The sequence below is a fragment of the Bufo gargarizans genome, chromosome 1, assembly GCF_014858855.1.
Source record: "Bufo gargarizans isolate SCDJY-AF-19 chromosome 1, ASM1485885v1, whole genome shotgun sequence".
NCBI classification, from domain to species: Eukaryota; Metazoa; Chordata; class Amphibia; order Anura; family Bufonidae; genus Bufo; species Bufo gargarizans.
The window spans coordinates 32,127,067-32,151,419 of NC_058080.1; positions in this window are offsets into that span (position 1 = coordinate 32,127,067).

Genomic DNA, 24,353 nt, shown 5'->3' on the forward strand with positions numbered 1-24,353 from the left:
GCGACCATTAATGTCGCCAGCATTAAGTCGGATGCGGCTCGTTTCACAGCCTTTGATTTTCTCAGCTGTGTTGAAGCTGACATTTTGTTTTTGCAAGAGACCAGGCTGCCAGATTTGGCAGCAATTTATAAAGCCAAGAGGGAGTGGAGACCAGGGCCCTCCTACTGGTCTCTTGCGGCTGAGCCGTATAGCGGAGTGGCGGTCTTTTTACCGCACCGGTAGAATGCCGACAAGTAATTGAATTAGAAATGGGGAGGTGTTTGATCTTGGACGTCCTCATGAAGGGACAGGAACTGCGCCTGATCAATATCTACTGGCCCCAGTCCAGGTGGGACAGGAAATGTCTCTTTATGAGGATTAAGCCTTTCCTTTTTACAAGCCGGCAGGTGGTTTTTGGTGGGGACTTTAATAATGTCACAAGGCCCCAAGACAGGGGAGGCACCAGAAACCAGCTGACTTATGATAGTATTTTTCTGAATAGAGTAGCTAGTGAGGCTCGTCTGGAGGATGTCCATATTAGGCATACCCCAGGCCACGGGGGTTTCACTTTCTATAGAGGTAAACAGATCAGGTCTAGAATAGATAGGTTTTTTTTGAAGGAAGAGGCAACCTTTTCGCCCTTAAGGGTTGTGGAGGTGGAATTCTCCGATCACTGTTTGATTATGTTTTCTCAGAATATTTCAGAATCCCTCCAAATGGGAAGAGGTTATTGGAAGCGGAATTTGGGTTTCTTGGAGGAAGCAGAGGTGAGACAATCCTTTGAGGACTTCCTTCAGAGTCAGGTACCTTTACTGGATCTCTGTGACACTAAGTCAGAGTGGTGGGAGATATTCAAAGATCGAGCTGCAAAGTTCTTCCGCCGGCTCTCGAGCCTCAGGTCCCTGGACAGGTACCGCCTGTATCAGGGTCTGAGGAAGAAACTCGAGCATCTGGTCTCGACTGGTGGTAGCCGCGAGGATATCTCCAGGGTGAACTCTTTGCTCAAGAATTGCCAGTATGATAGGCACACATCTTTCGTTTTTGAGAGGGACTTCGGGAGGTACCGCTAACCCGACCCCTACAGAAATTGTAAGATGTCAGTGAAGAGTAAGTTAATAACAGGACTGGTCGATAGTACGGGATCTCTGAGCAGGTCCAGATCAGGGATCCTGGAAGTCGTTAGATCCTTTTACTCGTGCCTCTTGGGGAGGAGGGATCTGGATCGGGACAGGATGTCGGCTTTCCTGGCTGAAATCATCCCTGAGTCAGGAGCTCACCTCTCTTTTGACGGTTTGGTAGAAGAGATCAGGAAGGAGGAAGTTATCCTGGCGGTGGAAGGGTTAGCTCTGAAGAAGTCGCCAGGCCCGGATGGCTTAACATCCGAGTTTTATAAGACCTTTAAGGACTCTTTATGTTCCCTCTTGACTGAGGTATTCAATGAGTGTTTATCCTCGGGCACTCTGCCTCGGTCAGCTCTGATCCTTCTATCAAAGGGTAAAGATCCGAGCCATATTGAGAACTGGCGTCCCATAGCACTTCTTAATACAGACAGAAAGATTCTGGCCAAGATACTTTTTAATAGGCTGGTAAAATTTGCACCGCAACTCCTTTCGGTGGCTCAGCATTGCTCGGTTCCAGGCCGCAGCACTTTTAGTGCTGTACTCGGTGTCCGAGAAGCAGTGGAACAGAGTAGAGCAGGCTACTGGAGGGGGTACATGCTGTCCTTAGATCAAGCAAAGGCGTTTGATCGGGTGAACCATGAGTACCTCTGGTCGGTCCTTCTGAAGTATTGCCTGCAGGGGGGGGGGTTGTCGATTGATTAAATATCTTGTATGCAGGGGCAAAGAGTTTCCCGCTAGTCAACGGTTGGTCTGGCTGCTCTTTTGAGGTTGGGTCTGGCATCCGCCAGTGTTGTCCTTTGAGCCCGCTTTTATACGTGTAAGCGATTGATCCCTTTCTTAAGCGGATCGATCGTGGACCGTTGGCGGGAGACGGGATGGATCGGGCGGCACCGGAAGCCACTCTGAGGGTAGTAGCGTACGCTAATGATGTCACCATTTTCATATCCTCGAGAGGGGAGGCGGAGTACGTGATGTCTGAAGTGGATCGCTACTCGGAGGCATCCGGGTCCATTATCAATCGGGATAAGTGTGAGAGTCTCTGGCTGGGAGGGGGTGATCCAGTTTTTGATCTCCCGGACACCCTCCCAGGGCCCAAGTCGTCAGCCAAAGTCCTAGGCATCCATTTTGGCCATGGGGATTATCCCACTCAGGGAAAGGGTAAACCTGATCAAGGCCTACTTACTCCCTTTGCTTATCTATTTGGGTAGCGTGTGTATCTTGCCAGAGCCTCTCTGGACTCGGGTTTATAGTCTGTTCTTCCAGCTCTTATGGGGGAATAGACTGAACCTGATCAAGAGAGAAGTGACTTACCGCACGAGGAGACTAGGGGGGTTATCTATGGTCAACCCCATGGTGTTTCTTGTAAACACCTTTGTTAAAGCGAATCTGGCGAACCTCTGGATGGAGAGGGCTTCTCCGTGGGTAGTCTCCTGCGGGGGTGGTTTCGGCCTTTCTTCAAGGAATGGTAGACAGGAGGGCAAGTGAAGGACTTACGTATGCCTCACGGATATCTTCCGACTTACGTCACCCTGATTCTGAAGGTGATCCGCCGGTGGGGTTTGGAGGTGAGGGAGATCAGGACTCTGTCAAGGAGGTCCCTTGACGAGAGGGTCTTGTTGTCCCACTTCCAGAAGCCCCTGGCCCTCAGGGATTGCCCAAGCCGGGATCTAGACAAGGGGTTACAGTTGCAAAATTTTGCAAGGATCCCCTTGAAGTTTTGGGACTTGGCTTGGCGCTGCTTTCACGGGAGGCTGTATGTGAGGGACAACTTGAAGTACAGGAACTCTGATGAAAGGGGTTGTCCCCGGGAGGAGTGTGGCTCCATACTGGAAAGTATGGATCACTTCCTGCTTCAGTGTCCCTTGAATACAGAGGTATACCAACGGGTGGGAGCTTCCATTGGCTGGCCTAGGCTAGCCAGCCTCTCCTACGCGGAGTGGGCTTATGGAGTGCTCAGAGACATTGGTAGATGGACCTGTGCACATGTTTTTTTGTCAGTATAGTGGTTAGGTTCTACACGTGGAATGCACGGTGCTTAGTTTCAACGCAGCAGAAAGTCCTCCCAGTGGACAAGGTATCTAGGAACATTCTGGGTGACCTGGTGAAGGTGCGTTCTTTGGAGTATGAGAGACTGGGTACCAGTAGGGCCTCTCTCCTCTGGAGAGGCTTTGCTTTTAGCATACCCTAGCCTAGTCATATGTTTCCTGGTGGTGGGCTGATGCTTTCACCGTAGACTTTTGTTTTGTGGGATGTTGAGCTTTGAAGAAAGGCTTACAGAGACCGAGCTTGGGCCTTCGGGTAGTCTTATATATTAGAATATTTTGCAGTGTGTGTTAAATAGTTATGTTGTTTATGTTGTTTTTTAGGATAGAATGAGTTGGGGCTAGTTAGGTTGGATGAGTGAGGGAAGGGGTCTTTTATTTGTGCTTTTAAGTGTTTTATGTGTGTATTGAAGTGGGAGGCCTGCATCTAGCCCTGGACTATGCGGACATGGGTGGACATGGGGCGAGGGGCTAGATGTAGGTGGTGGAGGAAGGGCTGGCCTCGGACTATGCGGACAGGAGAGAGACGTGAGGCGGAGGTCAGCCTTGGGTGATGGGTGAAGGGTGATGGAGTAGGTCGTGTGGGTTAGTGCTAGATTAGGGAGGTGAGGTTTGTTTTGCTTTATGTGTTATATTAGTAAAAAGGTAATATAAATAAATAAATAAATAAATATAAATAAATTGGTGATGGGAAAAAAAAAAAATAATTGGTTTGTTTTGTATTATTATTATTATTATTATTGTTATTGTTTTATTAGTCTTATTTGCGTTTTTGTTTTATTGACAAGTAGTCATGTTTTTCCTTTTCGGTTTTACAGCTGAATCGGCTAAGTAAGTTTCATTTCTTTTTTAGCATTTGTATATAGTTTATCCCCTTTGGGACACTTTCAACATTTCCCATAATGTAATATCTCCTGGAGCCTTCTTATCCGTAACCTGTGCTTGCACCCTGTGTTCCTGAACTACCTGAGATCTTCTTTGTCTGGATAGTAGAAGGGGAAGAGGCGGTCAGAATCGGTCCAAAGGTGTACTATGTGTCTGATTCAGACGCCTCTGGCTGTACCACGATGTAGGCAAATGAGGTAGGCTTCCTTATTTTGTAACTCAGTAGTTTATACACAAGTGCTCAAGGTCATAACGACGTCAGAACAACTCATAAAACACAGTGTATCAAAATCTCATCAATTACTGTGGGGTTCTTACTTGCCTGCCCTCAAAGGTGCCTCAACTGCTGCCGCACCCCTTCCTCAGACAGATGACAAGAGGCTACACCAGGGGACACAGTATGGGCAAGATTACTCTGTTTTATTACCTCATATCACGGGTAGCAATTCCGGTGTCCGTTGGTGCGCCTCTCCTACGTCTGATCTCTGGGGTCATGGGAACAGGGGGGGTCCAACCTTCGAGCCCCACGCTGGGAGACAAAATGTTCTGGTTTTGATCAATGGTCAGGTAGGTTGATACACTTCTCCAAATTAGATGGATACGTGCATGTACGGCAAGAGAAATAACACTGACACTCTAGATAAGGTCAAAGCATAACTCTAATTTATTAGGTGGGGGCTTCACATTATATACCCTCCATATTAGTGGGAGGAGGGGGCTCACATGATTGGTCTTTTAGCAAGAAGGAATGTAAACGGGAAATAAGTTTAAGGCAGATGTATGATAGACTTAGAGGAATTCCTGACAGTTTCAAGTTTTTGCTGCAAATAGTTTCAATCATAGAATGCATACTGGGGGTTGTCTCTCTGCATACTGGGGGATGTCTCTCTGCATACTGGGGGTTGTCTCTCTGCATATTGGGGGTTGTCTCTCTGCATACTGGGGGATGTCTCTCTGCATACTGGGGGTTGTCTCTCTGCATACTGGGGGTTGTCTCTCGGACATACACCATTTTGTAAGTGACAAGCAAGTGTCCATTATATTTCATAACAGTAGAAGGTAAAGGTAATATGAAAACAACAAGAGTCTCTTACCTTCCCATCTACTTTCAGTTTCTCCACTTTTTTTTCCAGCCCAGATTTTAGGGGTTTCATACATTCCCTGATTTTTCTCTTTGCAATTGATAATATTAACCAGGATCCTGACATTTTACCCAATATTACCCTGGGATACCACATATATGATTCATGCTTAGATCGGAGGTTGGCTGTAAAGCATGTATTACATCTTCTGTCTGGCCCGGATACGCTGATACCTAATTACTCTTGTACAGGCCATGGCCAGCTGGCTGGTATCATTGGAGATCACCACTCATCCACCACTATTCCCGCAGCACAGATCCTTGGAATATATGGACATCCTCAGGTAATGGATACTGTTTGGATAATATTTGGAGATATGCATGAATGAAAACTTAGGAAAAAGGGACTTGTCATTCATAGCTACCGATCACACTGATATTTATATTACAAAAGGCCTCTGAAGAATGACAGGTGGAATCTGATTCGCTGCCATCGATAGCTACTCAAAACTTCGATTGGACCAGTTTTGATGCATTTTCCCAATTTCTTTTTGTAACTAACAAATTATTCTGTAAGAGGAGGGAGGAGCGAACCTCTGTCTTAGACGTTCGGGTTTGGGTTACCGCTGAATTGCATTATTGATCCCGTAACCATGGACCATAACACAATTGTATTATGGCCGTGGTCACAGGATCCATAATGCACTTCAGCGGTAACCCGAATGCTAACTTTTAAAACAGACGTTCGCTCATCCCTATATAAGAGCAATATGGTTGAAAAAAAACACATTCATCATGTTCAACCTTGGGAAGGGATAATATAAGAAAGAGCGAGATAGAGACTAGTATACTATGCCAGGTTTCTGGGCAAAATATATACTTTAAAAGATTGTTTCTCACTATGAAGAACAGTTAGTAGGCATATAACATATGTAAACTATTCTCGGCCAGGAAACGTTCCTCCGGATTTCTGGGAATGGGTAATTGGTTGAACAGTATTTTACAAACCATTGATTTATTAAAACAGATGGACAATTTGGACTGTAGGGAGAAATTTATGTTAAGTTATGTGAGCCCTGAACACCTCTATGAAACATGAGACAACCATTGTAGCATGGTCCCGGAACAGAGTGGTGAAGTAGCAACACAAGAACGGAAAAATAATTGACCCCAAAACAGACTGGTAAGGCTGGAAACAGCATGAAAGTCACAATAGTGGCCGCGGAACAGAGCGGTAAGGGGGCAAACACATCAAGAGTCACAATAACAGCCCTGGAACTGAGTGGTGAGGGTGGAAACAGCATGAAGAGTGACAATAGAGGCCCCAAAACAGAGTAAAGAGGGTAACACAGCAGTGGCAGTAACAGCACAAGATGGTGGCAGATCACAGTAGGAGCAGATGGCAGTAGAAGAATCAGGTGAGGGCAACATCAGAATAGTAGCAGCAGAACGTGGCAAGAAGTAAATGGCCATATGTCACAATATTCCGGTGTGGCAGCACACTACAGTCAGACCATTACTGACAGAATGATCTAATCTGTTACATCAGGCACCGGTGTCTGGAAACCCTGGTTGTTCCAGGACTATTTCATCTTTATGAAGGTTAGTCTCTCAACATTTTGTGTTGAAAGGCGAGTTCTATTTAGGGTAATTATGCCACCCGCCGCACTAAACATCCGCTCTGATGCCACACTACTGTCTGGTCAGGAAAACCCAATTGCAGCCACAATTCAAGTTTGCCTGCGCATTTGTCCAGGTGATCTTGGATCTGGGGTGACAGAGTGCAGTCCAAGTAGGCCATTTGCTGGTTCAGGTTCTACTCCATGTTCTACTACTGCTGGGTGACTTCTTCATTAGGCGGCTGAAGAAAACTGTTCATCATAGACTCAAGAATTAAGTTGCTGCTGATGGAGTTGGTGCTGCTCCTGCCCTGCCCTCCCTTCCCCCCTCCAGCAGTCATGAAAATGGAGCATGAGCTCAGAGGGTCCCCCTGGTTAGACCATCATGAGATATAGGCATCGGCCAATCAACTACAAAGGATGTCTTAGTAGTAGTTGAGTTTTTCATACTTCTCAGAAGGTGTAAAAAAAAAGGCCCCCATTTTGGACCAGTAGCGAAGGTCTAACATTGTGGAGATCCATTAGTCATCCCTCTGCCAAACTGTGATAATGCGGCTGTCACTATACCAGCAACCCAGCATGCATCTGGCCATTTGCACAAGGAACTCCGAGGGGTTCCTTGCCTCCATCTCCACTGCATACTGCCACTGTCTGTCAGTGTCATCTGCATCGTCGTCCTCTAGCTCCTAATACTCCTCCTGCTCCTCTCCTGTCACTTGGGCAGACAAACCACCTAGTTCTGTATAGAATTCCTGGGCATTTATGTCTTCCTCCTCCTCTTCCTCCTCCAGTGCCATTTCAGCCTCCACAGGGCTCAGATGGCTATAAGATGTAGGCACAACCTCTTCTGCCCCTCACCAGTCAGATTTATCATAATCCTCTCCAGGATGTGAATGAGTAGAATGACATAATTTATCCCATAGTCCTGGCTACCGACAAATAAAGTTGCCTCCTCAGAGGGCCTGAGCAAATAGCAGTCGTCACACATGAGCGGCCACTGTCTAACATCAAAGTTACACCGGGGAGTAGTCCTGTCCATCTGCATCAAGAAATCGGTCACAGGTTTCCTCTGCTCATACAGTTGGTCCAACATGTGGAGCGTGGAGTTCCAACATGTGTAAGCATGGCATATGAGGCGATGTACGGGAACACAATTCTGCCTTTGCAGGTCAAGGAGGGCGTGTTTTGCACGGTAAGAGTGGCTGAAGGGCATGCACAGTTTCCTTCACAATTTCAAGACATCTTGCAGTTGGGTGTAAGACTTCATGAATTGGTTGACAACCAGATTGAAGACATGCGCAATGCAGCACACATGGGTCAGCCCTCCCTGATGCAGGGCAGACAGAATGTTCTTCCCCTTATCAGTGACCATGGTTCCCATGTCCAGTTTGTAAGGAGAAAGGCAGTATTCAATTTCTCAGTTGATGATGCAGAGCAGTGCAGATATCCCACGATTACCACGTGGAGGTGGCATTGCAATTGGCTGCACAGCAAAGTTGTGCCTGAAACAGAAGCACATTTACCCAGTGGGCTGTTAAAGTCATATATTTTCCTTGATCATAGTTACAGCACCACACATCAGTGCTGGCATGAACTGTAGCAGATGCTGATAAGCTGAAGGACGGGCACAGCTTCTGCTTAATATATGTGTGCAAGGCTGGTACAGCTTTTTTAGAGAAATAATGACGGCTTGGTAGTCTCTATCTTGGGTGTGCACAAGCTATCAGATCTCTAAAATGTTCAGAATCCATGATATGAAAAGGGAGGGACTGCAAATTGGCCAGATGAACGTTCAGCTTCTGCGCCATTGGATGAGTGCACGCATACTGATGTCTCTTTGCAATCGCCTCGGTGATCGATTGTTTATGAAACAAGTGGCGAGAAGGAGGAGCATCTTGCTGATTTCTCCCAGGCCTGATGTCACCCTTATCCTCTGATGGTGATGATGACAATGCCCCCTTTTCACCTGACTCCCATGTGCAATTTGATACGTCATCATCCAATACTGTCTGATCGTCACTTATGTCACCTTATGTCACTTATGTCACCTTCACTTGAGATGATGCTGAAGAGCAAGTGAACCATTCAAGGACAGTTGGGTTGTTGGTCAGGATGACAGTGTCAACCCTGGCCTATTGCTGCGGCTGCTGCTATCACCACCCCTTCTGCTGTTACTTGTTCCAGCTACAGCAACATATTTGCCACTGTCTGTTCCTTTTGAGGCTGTAGGAAACGGTCTTTTGGCCGTAGTGTACAGTAACTGTATCAGTAATGTAAGATTATGTATGAATGGCGCAGCAGATGAACTAGATAAACCCGCCTATATATTAGACCGCCTGCTGACAATGAGTCTGATGCACAGTAAGGCTATGTTTAACAGAACAGATTAAGTATAAATGGCGCAGCATATGAACTAGATAAACACGCCTATATATAGACCGCCTGTTGACAATAATTCTGATGCACAGTAAGGCTATGTTTAACAGAACAGATTAAGTATAAATGGCGCAGCATATGAACTAGATAAACCCGCCTATATATTAGACCGCCTGCTGACAATGAGTCTGATGCACAGTAAGGCTATTTTTACACTTGCTTTGTTTGCCAGTATTGAGATCTGGCAGAGGAGCTCAATACCGGGAAAAAAAACTTTAGGTTTTTTCGGCACCCGGACCTGAACCCGAACATTTCCGTAAAAGTTTGGGTTCGGTGTTCGGGGCTTTCTTGGCGCTTTTGGAAAGGCTGCAGAGCAGCCAATCAACAAGCGTCATACTACTTGCCCCAAAAGGCCATTACAGCCATGCCTACTTTTGGCACTGAGCCAACTACTGCTGAAAACAAACTTTTTTTTTTACTTCAGTTAGGCAATATAAATACATCAGGAGCCATTTTATGCAACGATAGTGCACCAGCACAGGCTATCTGCATGTCTGCAAGTCCAGAAATACAGCTTTTTGCTTACTGTGCTTAAAAAAAATAACCTTTTTTTCATAAACTGCACACCTGGGATTACAAGTGTATAAGGGACTGTAACATTTAGGCCACAAATACGGCTATTAGGTTACTGTGGTGAAAAATCCCTCTGATATACTGCACATCTGGGATTACACATGCATAGATGACTGTCACATTTAGGCCACAAATACCGCTGTCATATAGAGTTAAAAATAATAATAATTGAGTGCAATACCCTACACGTTGGCACCTGCCGCCAAGCAAACAGAGGATGTACCACCAACACCACCACCTCCGTCACCAAGCATCTCCACCATGCCACACGGAACCTTTGAGAGAAAGTGTAAATTCCCACCTAGCCACCCTCGATTTTTGACGTATACAAATCCCTGCTGTGCCTGGGTGACAGGGGCCTAAATCTCTCAAAATCCTCTGTTGTATTGCTGGGTGACAAGTACCCCCTTTTGCCGTGAATGAACCCCGGCTCTGCATTGCTGACAAGGACCTAAATTTAGTGAAAACATCTGTAACTGATCGGAAGCTGCGCGACTACAAGCGCCTACAAGCGCCCGCTGATGATGGCATTCCCACCTGACAGCGGAGGCACAGTGGAAGCACAAGGCGAAGACAGAGGAGGAGGAAGAGGTCGCCAATGCAGCTGGGGCACCGCCAGCACCTGAGAAGGCAGGGTTAGCATGGCCCAAATGTGGAAAAGCTTTGTCAGCCTTGGAGGAGCTGACCTGCCCTGCAGCCAGTGTATAGTGTGAACGTGTGTTTAGCCGGCAGAGAGCATTATCACAGGCTGCAGCCAATGTGGACCAGCTGACGTTTATTAAAATGAATCAGGCATGGATCCCACAGGACTTGTCCGTACCTTGTGCAGAATAGACATTTATACCAGCCTCAGCCATCCATTCTTGTACTCAAGTGCACCTATTCTTCGTTTTATTTTGTTATATGTCCCAATATTTTGGGGGATACCCCAATTTAAAAAATGTAAAAATAAAAAACAACACAAATCAGTGTTGGCGACTTATTCTTCCTTCACCGTCGCTTCCACCTGTAGTGTCCCACTAGGTAAATGTGGACACTACACAAGGGTCAATTTGGCCACGTTGTTCCCCACCTTCTGTGGAACAGGCTCATTGTATTTTATATGATAATTTTATGTGTAGTTTATCTGTTTTCTCCTGTACCAGGCCTGTTAGGGGTAGTTCCTCCTCCTAGACAGTAGAGGGAGCTAGGGAACCCATTAATATATATAGTCAGGTCCTGTTCAGGGAGTCAGTGTGTAGTCAGAAGTCATTGAGGACTTTAGCCAGAGTAGAGCTGAGGAGTAGCTTCTGACATACAGCTAGATAGCCCAGGCTCCTAGCTTGCCACCAGGAGAAGAGTTTGCCTCCTGAGAAACCAAGTTCTCTTAAAAGTGCAGTGCAGAGCCAGAGAGTTTATTTCCAGCCAAACAGAGAGCTGAAGGGCAGTAGGATATTCCACAGCAAGGAGAAATAGACCAGAGGAAGGTTTCCCTACCCAAGGATAAAGCCAGCAATAAGGCATACGGGCCTTGGAGAAAGCCAGACAGGAACTGAGGAAAAGTGCAGCCTGATCTGTAAGTGTTATTCCCTCTGAGTATCTTGCAAGGACTTTGCCTGCCGTTTTATGTAAAGCCGGCCTGTGACAATCTTTTACATGTGGAACTGACTAAAGACTGTAAATTGTTAATCTGTTCAGTAAAAGGAATTATTCCTGCAATAAATCGGTGTGCCACCGTTACTGGCACTGGCGTCACAAACTTAAAGGGATCTTGCCCCCGGCACACTAAACCTGCAACACCCAGGGCACCTCACCTACCACCCGGCCTGGTCCCTATACACAGAGAGTGCCCCAGAAGATCCATGTGCCAGCCTCTCCATCACTGCTGTATGCCTGCCCAGGGTATATAAAAACTGTGAGTAACAATATCAACCCTCGGTCTGTTAACTGCCCCTCTGACCTCACCATCGCTCACCCTGCAGGGCTGTGTACTGCACACCTAAACCGCCACGTCAACCTACACCGCCACATCCACCCATCCACCGCCTCCTCAGCCTCCTACTCCTAGATCCAGATTATAATTTTTTTTCTGTATTTTATGTTATTTCCCTATCCACCACATTTGTTTTCAGAGCATTTGCTATGCTCTTAAGCACATTGTAATGCCTTTTGCAGCCCTCTAGCCCTTTCCATGACTATTTTAGAGCCATTTTAGTGGCCAAAAGTTCGGGTCCCCATTGACTTCAAAGGGGTTTGGGTTCGGGGTCAAGTTCTGGTTCCGAACCCAAACTTTTTTTTCAAGTTCGGCCGAACCTGCCAAACCCGAACATCCAGATCCCCGGTATAAGCAGAAAGTGGCGGAAATGTTACCAAATTACCGGAAGTCAGAAAGGATGCAGCAGTTCAAAACAAAACTAAAAAATATGCTTTACACAGCTTATAAGGGGGATGTCACAGCACAACGGGAATCTAACAGGGGAAGAGGTGAAAGCATCCTCCTCCTACCACGACCACGGCGGTAAGGACAGGACGCTTTACAGATGTGTTGTTGATGGAGGACATGCAGAGCTTTTTCAGTCCTACACATCGCCACAGCCCTTCAGGGTCCACCCTCAGAGAACGACTTGACCGACAGGTAGCAGACTACCCCGCCTTAACTGCAGATATCGACACTCTGAGGAACGATGAACCCCTTGACTACTGGGTGTGCAGGCTTGACCTGTGGGCGGAGCTATCCCAGTTTGCGATAGAACTTCTGGCCTGTCCCGCTTCAAGTGTCCTGTCAGAAAGGACCTTCAGTGCAGCAGGAGGCATTGTCACTGACAAAAGAAGTCTCCTTGGTCAAAAAAGTGTTGATTGCCTCACCTTCATTAAGATGAATGAGGCATAGGTCCCGAAGGGACTGACAGTGGGCGATACGTTTGACTAACAAAAGGCCTGATGACATGCCTTGGCCTCAAAATGGTCCCCACGCTGCTGTATTTAATGTCTGCATACCGGATGACTTTCGTGAATTCTCCGCCACCAACTAGGGTTCAAGCCGCAATGTTTTAGTCACCTTTCTGCCTGGAAAACATAAATTTTTCCGGCTGCTGCTACAGTATGGCATGTACACAATACCTAATTTTTCTGGCCTCTAGTGCTGCACTGTGGCTGCAAAAACAAAACAAAAAAAGGCACATACAAGTGTCAATTACCCTTTGTGATCGTTACCTTGTTGTGGTGAAGGGGCTTGGGTGTCACAATGCAGTTTTTAAGTTGTATGGGTTTTTAATACATAAAATAAAAAATCATAATAAAATCTCTTAATATTTTATCAGAAATAATGCAGACAATTTAAAAAATCCCTATCAATTCCAATACAAAGCAAGTACAAAGCTCAGAACAAAATTATTTCAGGATGTCCTTAATTCGACAATGATTAATCAATTCGACACACGTCCCCGGATAGGGGACGTAACAGGGATTAAACTGATAGGAATAGGACTAGTTAAGACACCACTCATATAGGGTGTCACAGCACATTGCTCCGTGCACGCGCAGTGCCCCAACTTGGGAGTAAGAGGACCGACCAAGCTGCTTTTTCCATCTCCCGGTTCCTAAAATCAATTCAGTTTGGTGTATCAGAGTTTGGTCTGTCACTGTGAAGGCAGTCGAAGGTACCCGGCCTAAATATTTTTTTTACAAAAGGCAATGCCACCCTGATATGGGACGTAACAGGGATTAAACTGATGAGAATAGTACTACAGAAAATACCACTCATATCGGGTGTGACAGTAACGTGCGCGGCGCAGACGCAGTGACCGTGGATTCAAACAAAGGGGAGGGAGCCAGCGTTTTTTTAACCATCTCCCCGTTCGAAAAATCAATTTAATAAATATCAATTCACCTTTCGGGGACCCTTGGTGTTGTACGTGGCTGGGTGGAGGAAGAGACCTTCAATGACATCAGTGAGGACAAGGAACGGGACATGGCTAGCTTGGTATCCAACCTTGTGCAAATGGGGAGTTTGCGGTTGGGCAAATAGACTGTTTGCGGTTGTTTGCGGTGCATTAAAAGGGGAGTTTGGTCTGTCAATGTCTGTGAAGCGGGTGTAACCCTTACACTACCTGATCGATACAACATCATACCTGATCGTATACACACACTGGATGTTTGAAACCACGTTGTTCAAATTTGGATTGTTAGGTGATTTGTGCCCTTTATGGATTAAAACCCAACTCTGCGTCAACTATGTAATTTTCCATGGGAGTTTTGCCATGGATCCCCCTCCGGCATGCCACAGTCGCGGTGTTAGTCCCTTGAAACAACTTTTCCATCACTACTGTGGCTAGAAAGAGTCCCTGTGGGTTTTAAAATTCGCCTGCCTATTGAAGTCAGAGGCGGTTCGCCCAGTTTGCCCGTTCACGAACATTTGCAGAAAATTTTATGTTCGCGACATCTCTATAAATGACACAGCAGGTGAATTAGATGCACAGAGCGATAACACTGAGTCTGCACTGTTCCTGCACTCACCATTGTGAAGCATTTGAGCCTCCTCCACTGCTGTGTTTGTCGCACCAGAACTGATAGACCTAGTGATGAGCCGACTTGTTGACTCTGACATTTTGCCTGGACATCCACCTTTTGGGTTTGGAATGGATGGATGGACTTCATTTTGTATTCTTCCAGCTGTCATGGCCTCACATGATGCTGTTTGGCAATTTTCTTGGCCAAGATACCGCTATTGATGATCTGGATGATGTTGTTTCTCTTTTCTTGGGAAACCTTCTTCATAGCGGCTCCTGGATTTGAACCAGTGACCTTTCGCTTGGGAATCAACCTAATAACACTCTGAGCTATTTGGGAAGGTGAACACAGGTTATCATTTGTAGAATACAAGAAGAAAAGATTGTTCCACCACCTGGAGCAGAACAGTAACAATGCAGTTATCTGAGAAGAATGTGCATAACTAATCATATGCTGAATAGATGAGAGTCTCACGTCCGAAGCTGTAATGGATGGTGAGATATGGAGCCTGAAAGTCAAAGGATCAAAACATTGTTACCCTTTTGCTCGTCAGTGTACACAGAATTACTGAGCCTCAGCAGTAAAGGGCGGTCAAATGTATCGCCATGTGCATTTTATTTAAATGCTGCCACATTCACAGTTACTCTGTTAGTTTATACCTAGAATTACTGTGTCTCAGTATTAATATCGGTATGGGTGGCATTAGGGGCATTTTTGATGCCACATGGGGCACTGGTGATGCCATATGAGGGAACTGGGGATGGCATTAGGGGCACTGCATGACAATAGGGTCACTGTGGATGCTACACGGGGGCACTGTTCATGGCATTAGGGGCACTGTGGTTGACAGGTGCACTGTGGATGGCATTACGAACACTGTGGATGGCACATGAGGGCATTATGGATGGAATTAGGAGCACAGTGGATTGCGTTAAAAACACTGTGTATGGCACTTTTGGGACACTGTGTATGGCACTTACTGGACACTGTGTATGGCACTTTGGGGACACTGTGTATGGCACTTTGGGGACACTGTGTATGGCACTTTTAGGACACTGTGCATGGCATTAGGGACACTATGGATGTCACATGGGGACACTGTGGATGGCATTAGGGGCACTGTGGTTGCTACACGGGGGCAATGTTTATGGCATTAGGGGCACTGTGGTTGACAGGTGCACTGTGGCTGGCATTAGGGACACTGTCGAATGTCACATGGGGACACTGTGGATGGTATTAGGGGCACTGTAAATTTGATATTAGGAACATTGTGGATGGCAGATGGGAACACTTTGGATGGCATTAGGGACAGTATGGATGGACTTTGGGGACACTGTGGATGGCACTTTCAGGACAGTATGGATGACACTTTGGGGACACTGTGGATGGCACTAGGGACACTGTGGATGCAACAATGGGACACTGTGGATGGCACATGGGTAAACTGTGGATGGCATTAGGGACACTTTGGATGGCACATGGAAACACTGTGAATAAAACTTTGGGGACACTGTGGATTGCATTTTGGGGACACTGTGGATGTCACTTTGAGGACATTGAGAATGGCTTCAGCGACAATGTGGATGGCACATGGGACACTGTGGATGGCATTAGGAACACTGTGGATGGCACTTTGAGGACACTGTGGGTGGCTTTAGGGACAATGTGGATGGCATTAGGAACACTGTGGATGGCACTTTGGGGACGCTTTGGATGGCACTTTGGGGACACTGTGGATGGCACTTTGGGAACACTGTGAATGCCACTTTGGGGACACTGCGGGTATCACATGGGGACACTGTGGATGGCACATGGCGACACTGTGGATAGCATTTTAGGCACTGTGGATGGCACTTTAGGGACACTGTGGATGGCACATGGGGACACTGTGGATAGCATTTTGGGCACTGTGGATGGCACTTTAGGGACACTGTAGATGGCACATGGGGACACTGTTTATGGTACTTTGGAGACAATGTGGATGGCACATGGGGACACTGTTTATGGTACTTTGGAGACACTGTGGATGGCACATGGGGACACTGTTTATGGTACTTTGGGGACACTGTGGATGGCACATGGAGACACTGTAGATGGTACTTTGGGGACACTGTGGGTGGCACTTTGGGGACACTGTGGATGCCACTGTTATGGGGCCAAGATAAACACTGTAGCACGCAGGACCGACAAAGATAGGATTAAGTCTCATGCACAGCACCGTATCCATTTTGCAGTCTGCAAGTTGTGGATAAGTACACTGTCCGTGTGAGATCTGCATTTTTTTACAGTTCCATTGAATTTTATGGATTCGAGGTCTGCATTTTGAGAAAAAGGAAAATAAGACACTTTTGAAGAACTAACATACAGAATTGGAAAACACACGGATGACGTTCATGTGTTTTCTACAAAAGATAGTCCCATTGTGGTCCTCAAAATGCAGACCTCGAACCCGTAGAGGTCAATGGCTCTGCCAAAAAAAATGTGAATCACACACGGGCAATATACTTATATAGCAGATCTGCAACTTGCAGACCACAAAACGGATACGGTCGTGTGCATTAGGCTTTGATAGAAGAACAGTAGACTGCATTGCAGATGACTTAGATACACACCACACCAGGCAGTATAATACAAGGTAGGATTAGATACACAGCTCAGCAGGAAGTATCGCACACAGCAGGCCATGTATCAGACACAGAAGACTGTATCATACTGATAGGATTGGATACAGATGTGGTGTGATGTGCTTGCTGATTCATGCTGTTTCTTGCACTGTGAAGATGGTGAGGAAAGAACCTGTGGACGGTCAGTGATGGGTGTAGACACTGAGTGAATACTAGCAGGATTCATGTCTGGGTGTAGTAACAGGGCCACATGTAGTGGGTGGAGCAGACAGTGGGGCCTGTGCCTCATCACTGTGCAGTGCAGCCAGACTTTATCAATAAAGTTATGTATTCAACAAAACAGGAAGTGGAGAATATGGTGGGCACCCAACCATTCAGGGAGGGTGGACAGAGACTGGTGGTCCCCCCCCCCCGCCCCGTTTTTTCCTGTCCTCATCCTGGTGGGTGAGGTGGCCTCTGGGTGGCCATTAGATGGTTAATGGTAGCCTGGGGGTTAATGAGGTTAATGCGGGTATCTGGCTTGAGGGGGAAAGGCGGGCAGTAGGACAGGGCATATATACCTGGTCCCGCCTCTTCTCTGCCTCTGCAGCGGAAGAGCCGTGTCCCCCACTCCCTTATGATGTTCAGGTTTGGATGTAAGTTCTCTCTTTATGGGTTCTCAAAATTTGGAATGTTATTAAGCTCTTATGTGAGTAGGGTATTGACCCTGGATGAATATTTTGTAAAGTCACAGCTGGCGGCAGGTAAATAAAATGAAGGTGTTGGAGGCAAATTGGCGTAACTGCCCGCTGGGAGGCCAGCGGCTGGCAGATCGCATGGTTTGGTTTATGGCTATGCCGTTAAGAAATAGCTGTGGCCGACTACCATCCAACAATAACAATAAAAGTACATAAGGAGAGAATTGGTGTCAGTGTTGTTTATTATTGGGTTGGTATTTAAGAGGCCAGAAGTGTTAAAGGGGGCTTCCCCTTCCCAGTTCCTAGGTAATTGCCGACAGTCTAAACAGATCTGCCAGGATAGTCTGATGCCCAGACAGGGGGAAAGAAAGCACAGCCATGAAAATCAGGTATTGGGGGTGTATGTATGCATGGTGAGGGGTGTTAGGACAACCTCTTTAATCTGTTAGTTTATACATTTCTGTGCCTCAGAATTAAAGGGAGGTCTAATATATCGCTGCTTTTATCTTGTTCAACTGCTGTAAAATTCATAGTTAATCTGTTACATTACTGATTCAGTTACTGTACACTATGGCCAACAGACAGTTGCCTGGGCGTCCAAAGAAACGGCAGCAGAAGAAGAGGTGGTGGTATTAGCCGCAGCAGCAACAGGCCAGAGCTGCCAGTGTCATCCAGTGGTTGTGTTTTGACCAGCAACCCAGCTGTACTGGAATGGTTGACTCCCATCATCTCAGGTGATAACAGATACACACAGCCAGGAATTGGTGGGTTCCTCTGACACCACACTTAGTTGGCATGGCGCAGGGACGACCTCTGTGCCCTCACCTGTCCTCCAACTGCCTCTTCCTTTTGCTGCTCCTTCTGCCATCCACGTAATGTGTGCCGTAGGCTCTGCTCCGCTTTTCAGTGAGGATAAGCTTTGTGAGGACAGTCAGCAGTTACAGGCCAGCACAGACTTGGAGGAGAGGTCTGCTGCGGACTCCTCTAGGCATGTAACTAGCGATGATGACCGTTGTGTGGGTGAGGGTGACACAAGTGATGACAGATGTAGATGATGATGTAGCCGATCGCACGTGGGAGCCGGGTGAAGAGGGGGCATTGTCATCATCAAGGGGCGAGGTTGGCAGCGCGCCCGTGAGACAGCAGGGTGGGAGTAGTGGGAGATTTGCAGCCAAATGCAGGAGGGGTACACCGTCTGCTACTCGGATGACTACCTGTAAGGACCACACTAGCAATGCAGGGGTTCATAACAGCACCAGCAGGCAGGCTACATACAATGATAGAGGGAAAATGCCATATTGTGACCTCTATAACTTTGTTGAAGTTATGTGCATTTGCTGTTTGAGGGCTCATTTTTTGCAGCCCGATCTATACTTTTCAGTGATACCATTTTGGCATGCATTTGACTTTTTAATAATTTTTTATAAAATTTTTTGTGGGAGGAGAAGTGACCCACAAATTGGACATTTTTAGACTTTTTTTCTGTTTTGCTGTTTTCCATGTGGCATAAATATTTTTATATTTTAATAATACGTTTTTGCACACGTCGATACCCATGATGTTCTTTTCTTTTCATTTTGCGGAAAAAGGGGGTTATTTTAATAAAATTTTTGAGTTATATATTTTTTTAAGACAAAAACACAGAAATATAGTGGCAAATCTGGGGGAGCTGCTCAACCCCTAACACTGTAGCGTGTTTTTCATTGGGGGAGCAGGCCCACCGCATGTGGACCGCAGCAAACGACTATCCCCAGCAAAAAATATTTTGCATACGGTGGAGGATGTCGGCGCGGTCCACATGCACCACAAAGGCATCCTACACAAAACGGAGCATTGTGCGGATGAAAATATAATCATAAATCACAGAAAAAATGCACCACACGGATATGCCACTGACTATACTGGCTAGTCATAAATGCAGATATTAAAAGCTGAGACTTTTGCCAATATATTCCTGTCAGGAAGATATCGGAGCCCCAAGCACCACGTCACGGTTCTCAGCATGGCAAGGGGTCCTACCACTACGCTACCTATGGTGTGAACAAGGTCTGAAGGTGATGTAATCCAGCTCACAGCCAAGCTTCCACACAACCGCCTAGCAGGACAACTAGTGCAATGTGAACAAAGCCAGACCGTAAGCCACACCCATATCAGACCATGTGATGGAGGCTACCAGGTGCAAAGAGTGTTTGAATGCCAGGTGAAGGCACATACACTACATATAAAACAAGACAAAAACACAGAAATATAGTGGCAAATCTGGGGGAGCTGCTCAACCCCTAACAACTCCCCCAGATTTGCCACTGAGCAGCTCCCCCAGATTTGCCACTATATTTCTGTGTTTTTGTCTTGTTTTATATGTAGTGTATGTGCCTTCACCTGGCATTCAAACACTCTTTGCACCTGGTAGCCTCCATTACATGGTCTGATATGGGTGTGGCTTACAGTCTGGCTTTGTTCACATTGCACTAGTTGTCCTACTAGGCAGTTGTGTGGAAGCTTGGCTGTGAGCTGGATTATATATTTTTTTCCACAATTTTTAAAAATAATTTTATTTATTTTTTATAGTTCCCATAGGGAACTATAACAAGCAATCATTGGATTGCTATTCTCATAGACTCCAGTGCATTAGCATTGGAGTCTATGAGGATTTTTCTATGGATTCCTGTCACAGGCAGAGGCTCTATAGAAATTATTAGGCAGCAACATCCTGTCACCCAAGAGGACAGGGGCTGCTGCAAACAAGCTCCGACTCTCCCGATCTTTGCCGTTGAGAGTCTGGAGAGCACCAGACCGTTTAGGGAGGGTGCTGTGGGACTGCGGGTGGATCTCTCCGTTTGTCCTACCTCGCTGGGTTGATTTTTAATACCTTCAAATAATAATGGTAGGGGGGTCACTGCACCCATACCTCAGGATAGTAATGGTGGAAGGGAACCATGGAGCCCTCCTCTGCAGAAGACCCCTACGTTCCTCTGCAGGATCCCCCTGCAATCCTTGCCCCCTCCCCTACAGCCACGGTTCCGCGCAGACGTAGGCGCTGATCGCCTTCCTCATTATCTGTGGAGTACAAGCATCTGCCACATCATGTTTCTCGAAAGCACCAGTCCCGATGCCGTTCAAGGGATTCCGGGAGAAGACGGAGCTCAAGATGGCTCTCCCCGTCATCCTCAGATGTTTTGTCGGGTGAATCTGTGGAGTCTGATTCAGTATCACAAGCAAGTGGTGGGAGCTTCCCGTTCTTCCAGGGCATATAGCCTGGTTTCTCTTCCAGTATGTCTGTCTTCGGTTCCAGCGCCGATTCCATCGACAAGCACCTCCAGTGATTTCAGGACCGGCTTCATCTGGTGAGTTTCAGTATACACGGGTGTGGGAGGTGGGTGGCCAGGGTTCTGAAGTGGTTATGACCGTTCTAGAGAAATTGCAATCTGCTCCTCAACCTCCCACCCCTTCCCCTTCGCAGAAACCCCCTCCAGTTTTAGCCGGCTTGCACAAGGATTCCTTCTTCTGCGGGGTTAGCCCACTTGGGGCTCATTTGGCTGAAGAAGTCAAAGAAAAAACTATGGACAAATCTATACGTTGATATTTGTCCCTAGTAACGATAGACCAACACACAGTAGACAGGGAGAATCGTCCATCCGTGTACGTTGCCCCCCGGGTCGCTAGGACCATGAATAATTGGTTACAAGCTTTCTCCGTATTAGGATGCGTAATGGGTCAACGGCATCCAGAGCGTTGTTCGGAGCTATTCATTTACCAGGACATCATATACAGCTCCTATAAGGCTCACAGTGGATCCGTATGGTGGAGGTATGATAAGGAGTTCCGGCGTCGTTTATCCCTTCAACCTGATATTGGGTGGGGGATTAAGGCCACTGATATCTGGCTCCGTCTTATGTTAGCACAGAGGCTGCCCTTTCCTGGGGCGGCCGCTGGTCCCGGGGTCTCCTCGGTGCCGGGATCGTTGGCCCCCAGGATCTTGCTGGTTTTTCAATGAGGGTGATTGTTGGTTCGCAGACGTCTGCAAGTACAAGCATGAGTGATCCTCTTGCGGAGGCCTCCACGCAGCCATTCGTTGTACCCGCTACCCGTCCAAAGCCCAGAAGCCCCCCTTGCTCGGTGACCCTAAAGACCCCAGTGACCGTCACCGTGAAGTCCCCCTGGGTAGACCTCTACCCCAATAAAGCGGATGCCGCTCAGCTATGTTTCAGTTTCACGTTCAGTTTTTTTTTCCCATTTGTTTTGAGCAGGCTTCCACTTTTTTCACATAACCTTAAATCAGACCGGGAGCACCCATCTGCTCTTCGGAACAAGCTAATTAACCACTTCAACCCCGCTAGCTGATACCCCCTTCATGACCAGGCCACTTTTTACACTTCTGCAGTACACTACTTTCACCGTTTATCGCTCGGTCATGCAACTTACTACTCAAATGAATTTTACCTCCTTTTCTTCTCACTAATAGAGCTTTCATTTGGTGGTATTTCATTGCTGCTGACATGTCTACTTTTTTTGTTATTAATCGAAATTTAACGTTTTTTTGCAAAAAATATGACATTTTACACTTTCAGCTGTAAAATTTTGCAAAAAAAAACAACATCCATATATAAATTTTTTGCTAAATTTATTGTTCTACATGTCTTTGATTAAAAAAATGCTTGGGCAAACTTATAGCGTTTACAAACTATGGTACAGAAATGTGAATTTCCGCTTTTTGAAGCAGCTCTGACTTTCTGAGCACCTGTCATGTTTCCTGAGGTTCTACAATGCCCAAACAGTAGAAAACCCCCACAAATGACCCCATTTAGGAAAGTAGACACCCTAAGGTATTCGCTGATGGGCATAGTGAGTTCATAGAACTTTTTATTTTTTTGTCACAAGTTAGCGGAAAATGATGATTTTTATTTATTTTTTTCTATCATATTTTATATCATATTCCACTAACTTGCGACAAAAAATAAAAGATTCTAGGAACTCGCCATGCCCCTCACGGAATACCTTGGGGTGTCTTCTTTCCAAAATGGGGTCACTTGTGGGGTAGTTATACTGCCCTGGCATTCTAGGGGCCCAAATGTGTGAGAAGTATTTTGCAATCAAAATGTGTAAAAAATGGCCTGCGAAATCCGAAAGATGCACTTTGGAATATGTGCCCCTTTGCCCACCTTGGCTGCAAAAAAGTGTCACACATCTGGTATTGCCGTACTCAGGAGAAGTTGGGCAATGTGTTTTGGGGTGTCATTTTACATATAACCATGCTGGGTGAGAGAAATATCTTGGCAAAATACAACTTTTCCAATTCTTTTATACAAAGTTGGCATTTGACCAAGATATTTCTCTTACCCAGCATGGGTATATGTAAAATTACCCCCAAAAACACATTCCCCAACTTCTCCTGAGTACGGCAATACCAGATGTGTGACACTTTTTTGCAGCCTAGGTAGGCAAAGGGACCCACATTCCAAAGTGCACCTTTCGGATTTCGCAGGCCATTTTTTACACATTTTGATTGCAAACTACTTCTCACACATTTGGGCCCCTAGAATGCCAGGTCAGTATAACTACGCCACAAGTGACCCCATTTTGGAAAGAAGACACCCCAAGGTATTCCGTGAGGGGCATGGCGAGTTCCTAGAATTTTTTATTTTTTGTCGCAAGTTAGTGGAATATGAGACTTTGTAAGAAAAAAAAAAATCTGCATTTTCCGCTAACTTGTGACAAAAAATAAAAAATTCTAGGAACTCTCCATGCCCCTCACGGAATACCTTGGGGTGTCTTCTTTCCAAAATGGGGTCACTTGTGGGGTAGTTATACTGCCCTGGCAATTTAGGGGCCCAAATGTGTAAGAAGTACCTTGCAATCAAAATCTGTAAAAAATGGCCGGTGAAATCCGAAAGGTGCACTTTGGAATATGTGCCCCTTTGCCCACCTTGGCAGCAAAAAAGTGTCACACATCTGGTATCGCCGTACTTAGGAGAAGTTGGGGAATGTGTTTTGGGGTGTCATTTTACATATAACCATGCTGGGTGAGAGAAATATCTTGGCAAAAGACAACTTTTCCATTTTTTTTATACAAAGTTGGCACTTGACCAAGATATTTATCTCACCCAGCATGGGTATATGTAAAATGACACCCCAAAACACATTGCCCAACTTCTCCTGAGTACGGCGATACCAGATGTGTGACACTTTTTTGCAGCCTAGATGCGCAAAGCAACCCAAATTCCTTTTAGGAGGGCATTTTTTGACATTTGGATCCCAGACTTCTTCTAACACTTTAGGGCCACTAAAAGGCCAGGGCAGTATAAATACCACACATGTGACCCCATTTTGGAAAGAAGACACCCCAAGGTATTCAATGAGGGGCATGGCGAGTTCCTAGAATTTTATTTATTTTTTGCATAAGTTAGCGGAAATTGATTTTTTTTTTGTTTTTTTCCTCACAAAGTCTCACTTTCCGCTAACTTAGGACAAAAATTTAAATCTTTCATGGACTCAATATGCCCCTCAGCAAATACCTTGGGGTGTTTTCTTTCCAAAATGGGGTCACATGTGGGGTATTTATACTGCCCTGGCTTTTTAGGGGCCCTAAAGCGTGAGAAGAAGTCTGGAATATAAATGTCTAAAAATTTTTACGCATTTAGATTCCGTGAGGGGTACGGTGAGTTCATGTGAGATTTTATTTTTTGACACAAGTTAGTGGAATATGAGACTTTGTAAGAAAAAACAAACAAAAAATATATATATTTCTGCTAACTTGGGCCAAAAAAATGTCTGAATGGAGCCTTACAGGGGGGGTGATCAATGACAGGGGGGTGATCACCCATATAGACT